The sequence below is a fragment of the Gadus chalcogrammus genome, chromosome 9 (genome assembly GCF_026213295.1).
Source record: "Gadus chalcogrammus isolate NIFS_2021 chromosome 9, NIFS_Gcha_1.0, whole genome shotgun sequence".
Lineage (NCBI taxonomy): Eukaryota > Metazoa > Chordata > Actinopteri > Gadiformes > Gadidae > Gadus > Gadus chalcogrammus.
The window spans coordinates 17,117,389-17,134,888 of record NC_079420.1 but is presented as its reverse complement, the minus strand read 5'-3'; positions in this window follow the sequence as shown (position 1 = coordinate 17,134,888).

The following is a 17,500-nucleotide window of genomic DNA, read 5'->3' as shown; positions in this document are numbered from 1 at the left end:
GGCAAAATTCATTACTCCAGGACAGAGTCTTGCATCTAGATAGGTCAACTTACTCTTTTCTTCTGCCCCCACTCCCGGCTCTCGCTCTCTTAATCTCTTTGTCTCTCTTTTTGTTTCATCTCCTCTCTTTTCTTTGCCAATGCTTTGATCCACACTCTGACTACCCAACCCCATCAATCCACCCCAGCAGCTGCTATCTCAGGCTGTTTTACACTACCCCCTTCCTTTCTCTCTTTCTCTCACCGTTTAAACACCTTACCTTTCTCTACTCTACCCCTTCTGTATGTACAGTATGTATGTATGTATGATGTATGTATGTATGTATGTATGTATGTATGTATGTATGTTGTATGTATGTATGTATGTATGTATGTATGTATGTATGTATGTATGTATGTATGTATGCATGCATGCATGCATGTATGTATGTATGTATGTATGTATGTATGTATGTATGTATGTATGTATGTATGTATGTATGTATGTATGCATGTATGTATGTATGTATACATGGATGTATATGTATATATATGTATGTATATGTATGTATGTGTATGTTTACATGAATGTGTATGTATAATATATATATATATATGTGTGTATATAAATGTATATATGTGTATATATATAAGTATATGTGTATATATATATATATATGGCAGACCTGTCAGTGCCTCTTAAGGAAACAGGTGGCAGCACACATGACACAAACTCACACTTGCACACTCATCATCGGGTCGGGATGAGACAAAGAGGAATACAAAAACTGAGCAGGGCATCGATCCTGTCCCTCCCTCTCCTCCTGCAGCTCTCCCCCCCCGGTCCCGCTCTTCCTCCCCTCTTCCTGCTCCTCCCCCCCTCCTCCTGCTCCTCCCCCCTCCTACTGCTCCTCCTCCCATCCTGTAGCAATAGGAACCAGGTGGGTGGCTGGCGAGGTTTTTTAATGGTCTGCTTGAAAGAGATGATCAGGGCAATGTGTGTGTGTGTGTGTGCAAGTGTTTGTATGAAAGTGTGTGTATAAGTGTATAGATGTGTGTGTGTGTGTGTGTGTGTGTGTGTGTGTGTGTGTGTGTGTGTGTGTGTGTGTGTGTGTGTGTGTGTGTGTGTGTGTGTGTGTGTGTGTGTGTGTGTGTGTGTGTGTATGTGTGTCTGCTGGGATCTGTGCGAGTGCCGAGATATGTGTGTCTGTATTTTATAGAGAAAAGCAGCAGCAGATAATTGGAGAGGCACACCTGGACACTGTTCACCTTTCAACCCTACCCCTCTGCCCTTCAGACCAGCGCCTCTCACTTTGTCTTTTGTGTGCAATGTGCAAGCCCGTGTGTGTGTGTGTGTGTGTGTATGTGTGTGTGTGTGTGTGTGTGTGCGCGTGCCCATGTGCCTGCGTGTGTGTGGGTACATATATCTAGTATACTACATGGCTCATCCAGAAATGTATTCTGTGTGGATGTGTTTGTGTGTATATGTGTCTTCCTTGTCCAGATCCAGCTCGCGATGTGTGTGTGTGTGTGTGTGTGTGTGTGTGTGTGTGTGTGTGTGTGTGTGTGTGTGTGTGTGTGTGTGTGTGTGAGATTGTGCAAGACTTATTAACAGGTTGTCCATCTTTTGTGTAGGTGTGTGTAGGTGTGTGTGCATGTGCGTTTGTGTCAGGAGGTCACAACAGCAGGGTTTTCAGCTTTGCTATAAAAGATTCAGGACTGACCAAAGACCTTAACCAAAAGGCTCTGCTTTTTGGCAAAAAAAAATCAGTGTTTTTGTTGTTATTTAACCTTTGTTTGCTTAAGACAATACATCCAAAATTCTCTTTTAGAAAGCTCTCTTTAAAGAGGCTAATTATCAGGATTGTCCAGAAGGCTGGGATTGTTAATACCATCTGGTGTATTTTAAAATGATATTGGAAAGGGTCAAAGGCTGGTTCACTGATCCAACAATACTGTTTCCAGTGGATAACACATTATCCACACTGGTGTTCCTGCATATGGTGAATTCTTGGCAGGACTTTTTCTTACATTACATCCAAAATGACACGTGCAATCAGTTCACACTATAACACTCTAGAGGGTTAACGCAGTAGGAAAGGGACCAGGACTGATGGAGAAGGAGAGACCACCCTGAAGAAGAGAGGGTAATGATGATTGAAGACACAGCTCCAAATTATTTGAATTTAATTTAATAAAAAACGTAGACATGCTACAAGGATAGAGGAGTGGCTGGGGAGTTCGACATACAGATGAACGGTACTGGAATCAAGCCCCATCCATAATGCCCACAGTGCAGTCTATCTGTCTGATGCATGTTCCCCAAAGCTGGAAGTTAATCCCCAATCTGAATTCACCGTGAGTCTCTTTGATCGTGTATAGTAAGTAGTTCAGAATCACTATATACCATTTTCCCTCTAAGCTTCAAGTTCAATGAACCAACTATTCAGTCCGAGAAAAACTAATACATGAATCTGTAGTATCCAATACCATCTATTGTTAGCAATGATAAGATAAGATAAGATAAGACAAAGCCAAAGCAAAACACTGAGCAGCTGACCCTACATAAAGTATTTGCACTGAATGAGCAATAGTCTCTGAATGAATGGGAACATATATACAGTCTATCAATGAACAGTCGGTCTATCAATCTCTGTGTATCCTACATGATGCAACATACAGATATGGATCAGCAATACCCCCCCAGCGCTCTGCACCCCTCCCCGTAGCCGTCCGCGGCGCGGCTCACAATGGAGGAGTGATCGGAGAACATCTGTCGGTGGCGAGTCCTCGAGTTGAATCAGCAGTCGGAGGTGTGGAGGGTGAAGAGGAACGGTGACACCGCGGCTCCTCTGGGGGCCGCCGGTGTTGCCCACCAGCACATCTGACAGGTCGCCCTGTAGCCTGACGCACTATGGTCTGCTGGCGAGGTGGTCCATCATCCAGACCACCAGATCACCTCGAGCTACTCTGCCCACCGGAGTGGCCGGATGTGGTCGAGCGCGCTGGATATGTTGGGAATACGACACTCATGGTGAAGAGCGGTCTCGCCATGACCTTATGATGACCCAAAGCGAACGTTGAGTTTTATTCCTTACCAAGAACCTTGTTCCTGTGCAAGAACATGTGCACTGTATTGGAAATTGCCGTGCAGTTCATGTGGAGTTTTTCATTCACTGTGTCCATGCATGGAAAAGGCATCCCGCACCGAACCGATTCAAACAAATCTGTTGATCCACTTGCGTGTTGTGTGGTACAGAAGCGCCCCACGTTGGGTGTAAAAGTCTGGAGCAGATATTGAAGGTATAATGTCTTAATAAGACGGAGCTGTCTCTATTGTTTTACAATAAACTATTTACCCAGACTTAGGATGAGCCTGAGATGCACTTAGCTCGCCTTGATGAAAAATACGGGGGAAGGTGGTAAACTGCAATCAGTGCACTGTTGCTTGTTTTTTTAATCTGCATAAATGGAGACTTAAGTAAACAATCCAATACAGGCAGGCAACCAGGGGCCCAGTTAACTTGCTACTGTGTGGCTTATAAAAGATACATGGTGATTGGTGAGAAAAAAAATTGTTGGGCGTGTGCTCTATTGATTTCCTTTACTGACCGTCAGAGCTGTTCACCATAGTCGGATGTGATCCAACGGCGATATGCCGTAGCATAAGGCCCACAAAACATTGAGCTGCAGAGAAGACTCCCTTCTGTCCCACACCCTCTTCCTCTGACATCCTCCTCTCTCCCAACACAACAATTGCAATGGCGCAAAAAACCACCTACTCCCTATCAATTTATTATTAGACTTACTGTTTGTTGTTGTTTTTTCTCGTGGATGTGATTTATTTTTCGCCATTTCGATGCTGTTAATGTGGGGGTACAGAATACCACATTGTTTGCACATATGTCATCAGAATCGCTGTATGATTGGTCGTTAAAGTGTGATGAGTGTGCATGCATGTGTTTCCTTCTCTCTCCTTGTACCTGACATGGCTTAAAAGAGCCCCTTTTTCTTCCTTAGCTTCCCCTTAATCCTGCAGCGTTGCCCTTCTTGCCCTAACCTTATTACCCTGTACTCTCCTGAGGACGTGTAATGAAACCACTTCCTCATTCCGCAGGGTCAATTTTCTGGCTTTGCTTTATGAAACCTTAAGTCGCTCTTCATTCTATCCGCATATAGTACCTGTCTGTTTTACTCACAGTCGCTCTCGCTCTCTTTTAATTAGCTTGTGGCCAGTGCGTGCGTGTCTGTGTGTATGTCTTTGTGTATGTGTGTGTGTGTGTGCGTGTGTGTGTAAGTGTGTCTTTGTGTGTGTATGAGTGTGTGTTTATGTGTGTCCTCAATGTAAGTGTGTGTCTTTTGGTGTGTTATGTGTGTAAAAAGTAAACAGTCTACCTGAGGAACATAGTGTCACTGCTGTTTCCACCACCACTATTGATTGGATGTTTGATCTATCAGTTGCAATATCGTGTAATCTCTCTTCTTATCCCTCTCTCCATTTCTCTCCCGCTCTCACCTGCACAACCCCCCACACCCGTCATTTCTGTCATCTTTTTAAAAATCCAACGCTGAAGATTTGACGATTTGGTTTTTAGGCCGTTTTTATTCTCAGGCTTCTTAGGCCCTCTTCATGCGGAACAATCCAGCACCACCAATTACAGATGATGTACAGCGCATATCAGAGGCTCCCAGCTGTCATCAGACTCAACACTACTGTCAACAAGTCAAAGCAGATCAAAACAAGGCGGGGAAAAGAAATGTGTCTTTTCTCACTAATGAAACCTTATGTGAAATGACATCGCCGTCAATCACGGTTCCCCTTTGATCAGGACGCTTTAGTAGGGGATTTCTTATTATTTTTAATTCAAATGAGAAATTCTGTGATTAACAATGGTTTTGTGATGACTCATTGTAAAGCATGTAAAGGATGGATTTATTCTTTACCTTCGAACGGTTAAAGAATTTTGCTTTACCAATGATGTCACCTGATATCAGTTTCAGTTTCATCATGTGCATCTTAAAAAGACAAAAAATATACCTAATACAACTTTGAATCCTGCCGAATTCTCCATTTGTAATGATGTGGTTGGTTTGCACGAGTTGAGAATCGGTCCAATTTCTCATCCTCTTTTTCAGTTTTTTCCATGTGCTCTTTTTCGTTCGTTTTCTTGGTTTGTGGCCTTGGAAGGAGTGACTTTCAGGAGTGGTTGTGTAATTGCATTACAAATCCAAAGAATGTAAAGGCTGCCGACTGACTAAACTTAAAAAAAACACATGTCCTGTCCATGACTGATATATAGGATTCAGGATGAGCAGTGAGAGGATTTTAGGTTTCTCTTGAAGGGGCCATTTGCAAAAGGATTGAAAGTATGAATACCCACAACATGCTGCTTTATTCCATGGTCACATTGTTCGTGCTACAGCCATGTTTTCTCTGCCTTTGCGCAATCTTTGGGCTCACAAAAGCACCACATCAAAATTATATATGTTCGGCTTATGTTGTATTCATGTGACAAATTCAGTGTCATTGTAGAAATTATATTTACAATTAATATTGGGAATTTTTGCATTAGATTCAATTATCTATTAGATTACTTATCTATTATTTTATTTTATTGAATGACAATGTTTATATGTGAAGCACTTTGAGTCTGCCTTGTGTATGAAAAGTGCTATATAAATAAAGTTGCCTTGCCTTGCCTAAAGTTACTCTTGTAAATGTGAACATTACTTATGATAGAAATGGAATTGTTGTTTGAAGGTTATTTCAATAATAAAAATATTAATATAATTCCCGATCCTAATTATTTTTTTTCCTTCCTGTGCCTAGTTGAATTGACACAGGTGTGCAGTGACAAAGATCAGAGACAGTTGTACTTTGTTCAATTACAGGTGTTCAGGACAGGTTCTCATAGAGTAGTCATTTGTTCAAATGATCTCTTTAAGCTCTACACCCATGAACGACAAAATATCAACATTTTTATTCATCATGCTGAACGAACCGACCAACACACTCATCTGGCCTTCTAGCGCACATCTGAGAACAGCCCAAGCTGTGATCAACAATGCAGCAGGCAGTGGGTAAAGTGGATAAATACATATATTAACACCCCATCTCATTGTCGGCATAGCACTCTGAGTCTTGCTGTTACAAAAGGAGAAGTGTTATTTAAAAGCCAATTGCATTTAAAGGTCCACATAATTCCGTCCTAATATACGATAACATTTTCTTCAATAAAAAATAGGACAAATAAATTCCTCCCTCAACCTTACAGCCCTAATTGGTGGAAAGCAACAAAGCTAATTGGCTAGGCTTTAAACACTGATTAGACTGAAGTGTGAAGGGCCACTGATGTGTCCATATTTGACTTGCTTGTTGTCACACAGTGTATTTTGGTGGCGATCATTACAGAAGGTGATGACATGTGAACACGTTGGGGGGGAGGGGACCCACCGGGGATGGTGATGATATGCGTGTCTGCACGCTGGGTCGTTACGGTAACGAGAGACAAACGCTGTGCTAATCACCCAGCGCCAGATGAAACACCTCATTACTGCAGGATTGGGCATGAGTCTGGGAGAGCAAATGGCTTTTTAACGGGACTGATACCACTGAGCCAGTGAGGGACTGAGAGAGATAGCAGGATGGAGAAAGAGGGAGAGAGAGAGAGAGAGAGAGAGAGAGAGAGAAAGAGAGAGAGACAGAGAGAGAGAGAGACAGAGACAGACAGCGAGAGGGAGGAATTAAGAGAGAGAGAGAGTATAAGAGAAAGCATAGTTTAATAATACACCCTCTTTGTATAAGTCTGTTTATTAAAGACTTCCTCCCTCTTCCCCCCCTTACCTTTCCCTCCCCCCACTCTCTCTCTCTCTCTCTTTATATGCTCCTCATCCTTTTCTTTCTATGTGAAGAAGAACAAAAGTGGACAGAGGAACAGAGCTCCGTGCAGAGGTCAGCGTGTTATTTGGCTCATGATATTTCCATCGCTGGGCCAAACAGTCTGGTGTCAACCAATCTATGCTGCGGGGCAGCGAGAGAAGGTGAGAGACAGCACAAAGGAGGGCAGCGGGGCTGCGCATGGAGAGAGAGACAGTGGACAGCTGCGAGTTGCAGTTTCATGAACTTTAGAAATGTAAATAAGTCTGTGTTATTAATGTATTCAGTACGTAACACAATGCCTCATGTGCCATGAGCGGACATGCAGAGTCATTACCTCATCTGATTTTATTATTCTACTCTGAAATATTAAGATTAATCGATCCAACAGTCAAATAGAGAATGTGACCAATCAAACCGTCATATATACCCCACACTAGTGGAGGTGGCCACATTTCAGTCATCTTTTCTACGGTTGATGTTAACATTGATAGTGATAGCACTTCAATGTGAACATCTGCATCAGCCGATCCTGTGCGGGCCTACATGTGAAGCATATCTCCACCAATAGGCACCTCAGCCCTCCTACCTGAGGTGTATAAAAGGTGATACAGTCCATTGTTCAAGCTATATGTTTGTGTCTCGTGGGTATGGAAGGGATACGGCTGCAGAGGATGTAAAAATAACCTCACCTCAAGCATTCTCTAAATAGCCCCTGGAGGCACGTGGATCAGACAGTCTTTCTACATGCACCAGAGTTCCCGTTGTCCGGTAATTACCGGTCTTTGACCGTAAAAAAATGAGGAGGACCGAAAATTCTAAATGTCTCCGGTCAGAATGACCGATTGGAAATAAGGCCCCCGTCCACACGGAGCCGAAACGGGCGAAAACGATCCGGTTTAGCATAGGACCCTTTTTTTAAAAAAGGGTCCTATGTTCCCCAGTCTCATACAAAGAGGGGAACATAGGACTCGGGGAACATAGACACGCTCCCCTATAGACTACCGTAGGTTTATGAACTAAACGGCGGCAAGCTAGCGAAAGCCGGCGGCAAGCTTTGCGGAGCACCGGTATTTAACAACCATGGCGAATCAAAATATGATCACACACTTCTTCTTCTTTATATAGCCTGCCTATCAATTTTTTAAGTGCAATAAACACGGACAATATCCGACCGTTTTTTTTCCAATTTGACCGGTAAAATGAAACCTTCCCGGTCACATGACCGGCACCAGTGTGCACTGACATGCACACTGCCTCTTCACAGCCTTTAAACCAATACCTGAATGCAAACGAGCTGCTGTCTGTTAAGACAGCACTTGTAATTAAGAATCTGGCCTTGGCAAAATGGATCAGTGACCTTTGCGATATTTATTTTTCATCCCTCAAATTTGCGTAACTTTAAATGCAAATATTAACCTGGGAACAGATGAAACTAAGAGGCTCATGTTTGATTTGCTCTGCAGATAAAGTCTGGCTCCCCTTCAATACCAAAAATATCTCTGCCCTGTTCAAGACAGACCGACCAACGTTGATCTAATCCGAGGCGGGATCAATACCATGACGTTTTCGACGAGAACAAAGGTGGTGTAGATTGGTCTGTTGAGTAGCGTTGCTAAAAACACCTTGCACTTTCAAATTCTTATGGCTAAAAGTAAACACTGGTTCACAGACATGTCGATGGTACACAATCAAAGCCCCTCTCTTTGGCAAGTATGTTGTCCGTTTACAATTTCTTCTCCGCCCAGTGCTGCATCACCCGTTTGTTGCTGTGATATATTGTAGGGCCATCCTAATGCGTCCAGAGGCATTGTGGCAGCACCCGTCGTGTATGTCCCTTGGAAATCAAAAATGAATGGAGAGGTTCAACACTAATGGCTGTTTGCAGTTTGTTAGGCGATGCCAGGCTATGCAAATGTCTGCATCATGTGGAATTCTCTTTCTAATTCTTCTATTTTGTGTGATTTGATACTATCTGCTGCACAACAAATTGCCCCATTGGGGGACAATAAGTACTTTTGAACTTTGAACTCAAACACCCATTTCACCATCAAAAGTTGACCCACTGAATATGTGAGGGCATGACACAGGCTTATGTCGAGGACGAACAGGACTGCCAAAGAGAGTATACCTCAGTGTTGACTTGGAATGGACATCCATCTGGATGATAACACTGTTTGGGTTAAGGGTTTGTTCCGCCCATGTTATAAAATATACGCTCTCATGGCATTGAAACACTTTTGACTTAAAGGTCCCATGCCATGAAAATTTCACCCAATGACATTTTCTAATATTAATATGAGCTCCCCTAGCCTGCCTATGGTTCCCCAGTGGCTAGAAATGGCGTTAGGTGTAAAACAAGCACTAGGAATCCTGCTCCGCCTTTGAAAAATGAATGCTCAGACGCGGCGATTTGGAATTTGGCCCCATATGTCGTCATAAGGGGCCAGGTAACCTCCCCTTTCTCTGCTTTGCCCGCACAGAGAATTTGGCCCGCCAATGAGACAATAAGCTATGACCTTGTGCAAGCGCCACAAGTGTGTGTGTGAACACTCTAACGTGTTGTACACTTTATTTTTTTGGATAACCGTTCTGCTGTTGGTGCATCTTCCACCTTGACCCGCCTCTAAAAAACGTCACCTTTGTGGAAAGCTCATTGTGGGACTGGCTCGTAGTGGCTGTAATCCTGCACCAAGCTGAATTTCTTGAATGTCTTCAAATACTGTATTAGGGGCCCACTGACACCTATATAAAAGCATTCATAAAGTAGCATGCAATGGGACCTTTAAATTATAAATATAAGATTGGATTCTGGACCTAAAGCAGGAATCGTGTTATAAACATGATCCCATTAAAACCGCAGGATTGCAAAGTATTTAACAGAAGTCTGCATGCAGTCCATGTGAACAGCATTAGAGACTTGAACATAATCCGATTGGTAAACAAGCACACAGGCCTGTGAAGTAGCGTGTCCCTGCTGTCGTTGGAACTCATGTAAATGGACCCGTTGTACCTTGAGTTGTTTACCTGAGTAAACTACTGAGTAAACAACCCCAGGCAGGCACACCCTACACATGCTCTGTCTGACGAGACATCCTGAGGCTGGGGGAGGGGCTGTGCTATCGTAGCGAGACCAGAATGTTGTAACAGTATCATCATCATCATCATCATCATCATCATCATCATCATCATCATCATCATCATCATCATCATCATCATCATCATCGAGCACTATTTTTTTTTTAAATGAATAACATTGAATGCTATTCATATAAATAATGTAAATGATGGATAAACAGAGTTGCCTCTGGAGTATTATGTTATATTGTATTGACAAAAAGAGAAATTAACAAGCATACAATCAAACAACCACACACGCATGTCTACCAAAACATGCCATCAGAACTTTGAATCTTCGTCATGTTCATCATCATCATCATCATCGGTTCGTCATAAGGTGAATTCCACAGAGGGGCATCACAGAGGAATGCCCACACTTCTAACATTTAACAGCCAGTTGAAATACAGCAAATCCACACTTTTCTTTGCTCTGGTCTTGTGGGGTGACACTTAATAAAGAGTCCAGCTGGTCATAAAACAGTGAAGGGAATGAAACATTCCACAATCCCAAGTGACACTTAAGACACAGTCCCTTCAGTGCCTACAAAACTATTAATTACAAATGGAGTTTGACGCAAACTATCAGATGTCAACGAGAAGGTTAACGGAATACATGTGGCCTTTCCTGAGCAACACTGTTTCTCAAGTTTTTCTCTCTTGTGCCCTCTCGCTCTCTCTCTCTTTCTTTCTATCTTTCTTTCTCCTCTCTCTCTCTTTTCCTCCTCTTTTTTTATCTTATCCCTCCTATTCCCTCCTGTGGCTTGGACACTTTATTGGATGCTGCTGGCCCTTGAGGAACACACTTTAAATGTCTACTCACTTAAACTGCTCTTAAAAGCCTTGTGCACACACACACACACACACACACACACACACACACACACACACACACACACACACACACACACACCACACACACACACACACACACACACACACACACCACACACCACACACATACACACCCAAACACACACACACACACACACACACACACACACACACACACACACACACACACACACACACCACACACACACACACACACACACACACACACACACACACACACACACACTCACATACACACACACACACACACACACACACACACACACACACCACACACACACACATACACCCACACATACACACGCACACACGCACGTAGGCACACACGCACACACACACACGCCACACACACACACACACACACACACACACACACACACACACACACACACACACACACACACACACACACACACACACACACACACACACACACACACTCACATACACAGAAACGCAAACAGACACACCCACACATTCACTAATACAGAGACACAAATTCACTAATACACAAACACACACACGCACATATACACACACACACGCACACACACACACAAACACACACAGATCACGGGCACCAAAGAATAGCACACAAGAAGGAGGATAATAACTGATGTTATTAATTGATCACACATAATTGATCGAGGTCTCTAATTTATCTTTCTCTCTTGTTCCTCACTTTTTCTTATTATTCTCTTCCCTTCCTCTCCTCTCCTCCTCTCCTATTCTGTCCTCTCCTCTGGTCCGCTCCTGACACAAGAGAGTGTGTGTGGGTTTGTGTGTGTGTACGTGTGTGTGTGATCATGCGCATGTGTGCACGTGTGTGTTGGTGGAGGTTTTATTGTGGCAGATAATAATAATGATGATACATTTTTTTTAGAATATATTACACTGGCAGATGTTTAATATACTATCTTTTGCCAATCGCACTTAAGTGTTATTTTGGCACACAAAAAAAACGTAATTAAAAAAATGTATCCCAAATATATGTGCTTTGGAGCCAATACAATTTTGTGGAAATAGTGGGTGTTTTATTGTGGAGGTATATAGCAAATATCACGTTAGATTGATTGTATAAGATCACGTTTTTCTTTGTTGTTGTTAATAATGTATATGATAATTTAATTATTACTACGAAATAGGCCTACCAATCACAAAAGTTGCATCTAATATGAGGCGGGATAAACACGATGACGCTGCCGTAGAGGCACCTTGAAATGCCCCCTGAAAATCAAGAATGAACAGAGAGTTTACAGACTAATCAAAGTTTGCAACCTGTCTGGCGATGCTAGGCAACCTCCAACACCCTTTATTCTTGAACAGACTTATTGTTGAGTTTCCCTGATTTGAAAAATAGTATCCAAACTATTTTTCAAATCAGGGAAACTCAACAATAGTATCATACTATTCAGTATTAATGGATTATAGGTTCTGTGTATGATTTGAACCATTTTGAAGTCAACCGAATGTGTTGGTTTCTTAGTTCTCTATGATATGATAGTTTTGTTTAAAATTCTGATAGCTTGAGTTTGCATACATTTTGCAATCATAAAAAAGGGTGGGGAGAACTGATGCAAAATAGAATCGGTTTTCTCAAAAATGTCTCTACACCTCAGCAGAACATATAGACGCTCTGGGCTTCACTCCCACTGTTCATACCACTACAAGTGTCTCACACAGTGAAACAGGGACCACCTGGCTAACGCTAAAGTTACGGTTTGTCTATCTATTCATCCTCACTAGCTAATGGCGGCTACCGCACACAGCCCTTCCCTAGCATCCCATCAACACCGCAGAGTTTACATGTTTCAAAATGGGGAAGGGTGGGGGGGGGGGGTGGGGGGGGGGGGGGCAGGGGGAATTTGCACTCTTTCCATCCTGGTTAAACATAAGTGGAAAACACTTTGCTGACGGACCTTTTTGCAGGGAACAATTTGTCCCGACACAACGTGTTGTTGCGTACGTGTGTGTGGCAGACAAACACGTTTTAAGCTAAACACTCACTCACCTAGAGGACAGGCGAAAGTTGCAGAGAGGAAAAGGGAGAGAGCGCAAGAGGGAAAGAGAGAGAGAGAGCGAGGGAGAGAGATGGAGAGAGAGAGAGAGAGAGCAGAAGAGAGAGGGACGGAGAGGGACAGAGTGAGAGAGTTGAGAGAGAGAGAAGGCAAGAGAGGAGAGAAACAGAGGAAGAGAGATGGGGAGAGACAGAGAGAGAGAGAGCGAGAGAGAGATATTGAAAGCGCACGAGAGAGAGAAAACAAAACAGATAAATGGGTATCAGGGTGAGGGATATATATGGAGTAAAAGAGGGTAAGATTTGTCTCCATTGTTAGGGGAGGTGTCCTTGTATACGAGGGATGGGAGGGGCTTCTAGATAAATGTTGTTCTCCACACAAACCAGCTCCGCCATAAATCTCTCTTAGGCCGCAGCCAGCCATGAGTGCATCAGACAAGGCCACTGTTATGTGTGTGTGCAAATGAATGTGTGTGGGAGACTGTGTGTGTGTGTGTGTGTGTTGGAATTTGCATGTGTGTCTGATGAAGTTTGCATGTGTGTGTGTTTGTGTTTGCAATATTCCAACAGATAGATAAATATAGCCACAGTTAACAAATTTGTTGCGGGGAAAGTTTGCACCCTACGTGTGAATGCGAGTGTGAGGTGTGGTTTTGTCTGATGCGGTTGTGGCCCAACGGAGGGTGGATGTATTTACCATTCAGCGGATGTACTCACCAGGATGTATTCACAGGATGTTAAATCCAGAGTTCACAGTATGTGAGTGTATACCCTCATGTGTGTGCTTTCATGTATATTTTTTTGCAGAGCTTTGTTAATAATAAGAGAACAAGTTTGTCATCATATATTCATATTAGAATATCTTGGGGAAAATGTGGTGAAGTACTTGTTGTGGTGTGTATGTGTGAGCACGCATGTGTACATCCATGTGTGTGTGTTTCTATGTTTGTGTGCATTGCCTTTGTTACATTAATAAAAACATGTCTGCCTGTGTGGAGGCAAGTGGTGCTGTACGTATGAAAGTCAATCACACAAACACACACAACACACACACACACACACACACACACACACACACACACACACACACACACACACACACACACACACACACACACACACACCCACACACACACACACACACACACACACACGCATGATGGGAGGATTTAGAGCCCCATAGTGGGGGACTGGTTGTTCCATGGGTGTCCACAGATAATTCTTGTTTCCTGATCTGCACTGTACCGAGGCACGAAGCACAAGCAGAAAACATAAGGTGGAATGATAAAAATATATACAGTATATAATCAATTTCTAGAGATTAATGTTTGTTCTTGGTGGAATAACTGGCCTATGATATTCCCTCCGGGAAGTAGACAAGCAGAGTCATATTGAAGAAAGGAAACCTTCTTCACGTTTCATCTTCTTTGTGATTAAAGGCAGGATTGCAATACTGCTCCTTTTGTTGATCTAAAACACCGCGTCTTTTCGCCAGCTCTCTGCTGTTTGAGCTCTACAAGGATGAGTTTGCAGGTTCCTGGATGTTACAAAATCAGAATTGTCAAAATGGAGGAGATTCAAAACATAGACAACGAACGCAACTTCTTCTTCTACTTTGATATATCCAGAACATTCTGTAAACATCTCCATTGTTCGCTCCCTTTTTGATTCGGATTCACTGACTCACACAGGGGCTTCCACTCCTTTCCACCAACGCTGGACCCAAAGAAAGAATCATTTGAGATTCTCTCTGTTTTTCTTTCCTTCCGTAGTTTTCCTCTAACACATTCCTATATTTTGCGCTCTTCCATTATCCCCCCCCCCCCCTACACACTTTTCTCCGGTTTCCTGCCTCCCTCTTTCTCTCGCTCTTCTTTCTCACTATTCCTCCCTCCTTTCCATAGTCCTGCTTACAATTAATCACATATGGCAGCACCGGCTCTAAAAAAGAGAATTTATGCAAATATAAGGCTGAAAAATGGATGTTCACCTCGCTGTGAGGCGTGTGGAGGAGTATTGCAGGGCCTCATTACAATATTTTCTTTATGTAGCCTACCTGGAGATAATTAGGAATGATTTGTTATCTTGGAAAGCAAAACTATGTCACTTCTCCGACTCGTAAAACAGAGATGTAGCAAATGTTAGACACAGAGAAGATAATAGCAGTGAATGACAGCTCTTTTTAATTTGGGCTGAATAGGCTGTGACTAATTACTGGAATTATTGTCAGCAGAAAAAGGGGAATATAAGATCTAAGTGACTAATGACTAATGACTGGTGTAATGAAACACATAATAATATGCAAACGATGAGCGGGCCCATACATATATAGCTCTGCTTCTCTATGGAGTTGCTGGTTAAACATGACCTCAGATGGTACTGCTGTGAATATAGGAAGATGTATTGATATAGGTATAGCTTTATATATAGATGATAGAGATGGATGTAGTTATGATGGTTAAGAGATATATAGATATGGATAGATACATATAAACATAGATAGATAGATATTGACAGCTCAATGGATGGATAGATCCATACACAGATACATAGATAGATATGAGGATATAACTTTCTTTCTAGCATTTCTCTGTACACGTCACCTAGATAGAAGCTGGGGGGTTGAGGGACTGTCTCATCTCCCCTCCCAGAGGGCTGCTGTCATGGCTCTGTTGTGACAGTTGACTGACTTATGTGTTCAAAGGTTAGGGGTCACCGTCCACAGGTCAACAACTGTCCAGAACTACCATTTACCATATACACATACACACATTAAACACACGCACACACGCACGTAGGCACACACGCACACACACACACACACCCACACACACGCACACGCACACGCACACACACACACACACACACACACACACACAGACGCACACACACGCATACACACACCACACACACACACACACACCACACCACACACACACACACACACACACACACACACACACACACACACACAGACGCACACACACAGACACACAGATACACGGTTTTGTCCACGCCTGCATGTACACCAACCTCAAGCACGCACACACGGATGCACACACTTATGTCTGACACAAAAATCACACAGGCACAATCACACACGCACATACACAGCCACGCACAAAACACATGCGCACATGCAAGGACAAACTTTTGTCCCCATAGGTTAGCGAGTGATGTTGTGAGTCTGTTTGAGTGTCGTCTTGTTTACTCTACATCCAAACAGGCTGACTGCGCGGCCCCTGATCCCTGGGACCCAGCGATGCTGAAACAGACTCCCCCTTCGCCCGGGTTGCACCACAACAAGTCTTACCCTGCCATGTAGGGACCCCAGTCTGCTGCTTTGGACCAATGCGCATGTGTTATGGGTGCAGAAGATGAGAGTACGCGGGCGACGGAGAGAAAGTAGGGAAAATAGAAAGAAGGAAATAAAAATATGTGAACAAAGACACAAAAGAAAATGAAAATGCAGTGAGGAATATGTGCGTGAGGTTATGTAGAATGAAAGAGAAGAGCACAGCAGAGGGGGAATGGGACAAGACATTCAGCCGAAGTAAGAATAATACATCTACTGGAAGGCAAGCAAGAAGATCAGATATTAGGTTGTTTGGTGGGTTGCCATCTTCTAGATAACCAGAAGGAGCCTGAAAAACCTATGAACGCACTGTTGAATTTGTATGACTCCTGACAAAAACACACACATTTAGTTGTGGAGTATCTACCTTTGCATGTGTGTGTTAGATATTTGTGTGCATGTGTGTGTTTGTCTGTGTCTGTGTGTCGGTGTGTCGTTTGTCTGTGTATGTGTGTGTGTCCTCAAATAAATATTTTCTCTTTGGTTTTTCTGGCACAGGTAAGAACACACAAACACACACAGACACACACACAAACAAATAAAGATGTCTCTGGTTGCCCGCATTCATTAAAAGACATAAACCTGACACTTAGGAGAGTAGGGTGGCTTAGATTGGGGAGAACGACGTGGACAGGAAAGAAAAAAATATAATAGCCAATTTAGCCCAGCTGTCTGCCAGAGACAGGTTGGCATTTTGTATTTGAGCTGCCTCAGACTTTACTTTGTTTTATTTTCATTTAGAAAATATCAGGGACATCTGAGACTTGGAATCCTATTTGCAAAAACAATCTGCAAAAGCATATGCAACACTAGATATATTTTGTGATTTGAAAGAAAAGAAATTAATATAGTGTGAGGATAATTACCTGGTCTATTGATGGTGCAATTATTGATAATTGCATTTTAACAATGTGGTGACCTTTCTAGCAGGAAATTACTACAACATATTTTTAGCCCATTTATCCTAAAAATGTAGTGTTCAAGAAAGCAGCATTATATGTATTATTGTTATATTACTATCACCATGTTATGATTATGAGATAGAGATAGAGAGCGATGGAGCAAGAGCGAAAGAGCGATAGAGAGGGAGACTTAGACTACAGTTGGTGGGCAAAACAAAGGGAAGAAAGGTAGAACAGTGAAAAGGAGTTCATGATTGAGACAGGTTCACTGAGTGTGGCTTCCCACACTCAGTGAGAGAGAGAGAGACAGAGAGGGAGACAGAGAGAGAGGGAGAGAGAGACGAGAGACAGAGAGAGAGAGAGAGAGAGAGAGAGGAGGAGAGGAAGATGAGGGGGTGG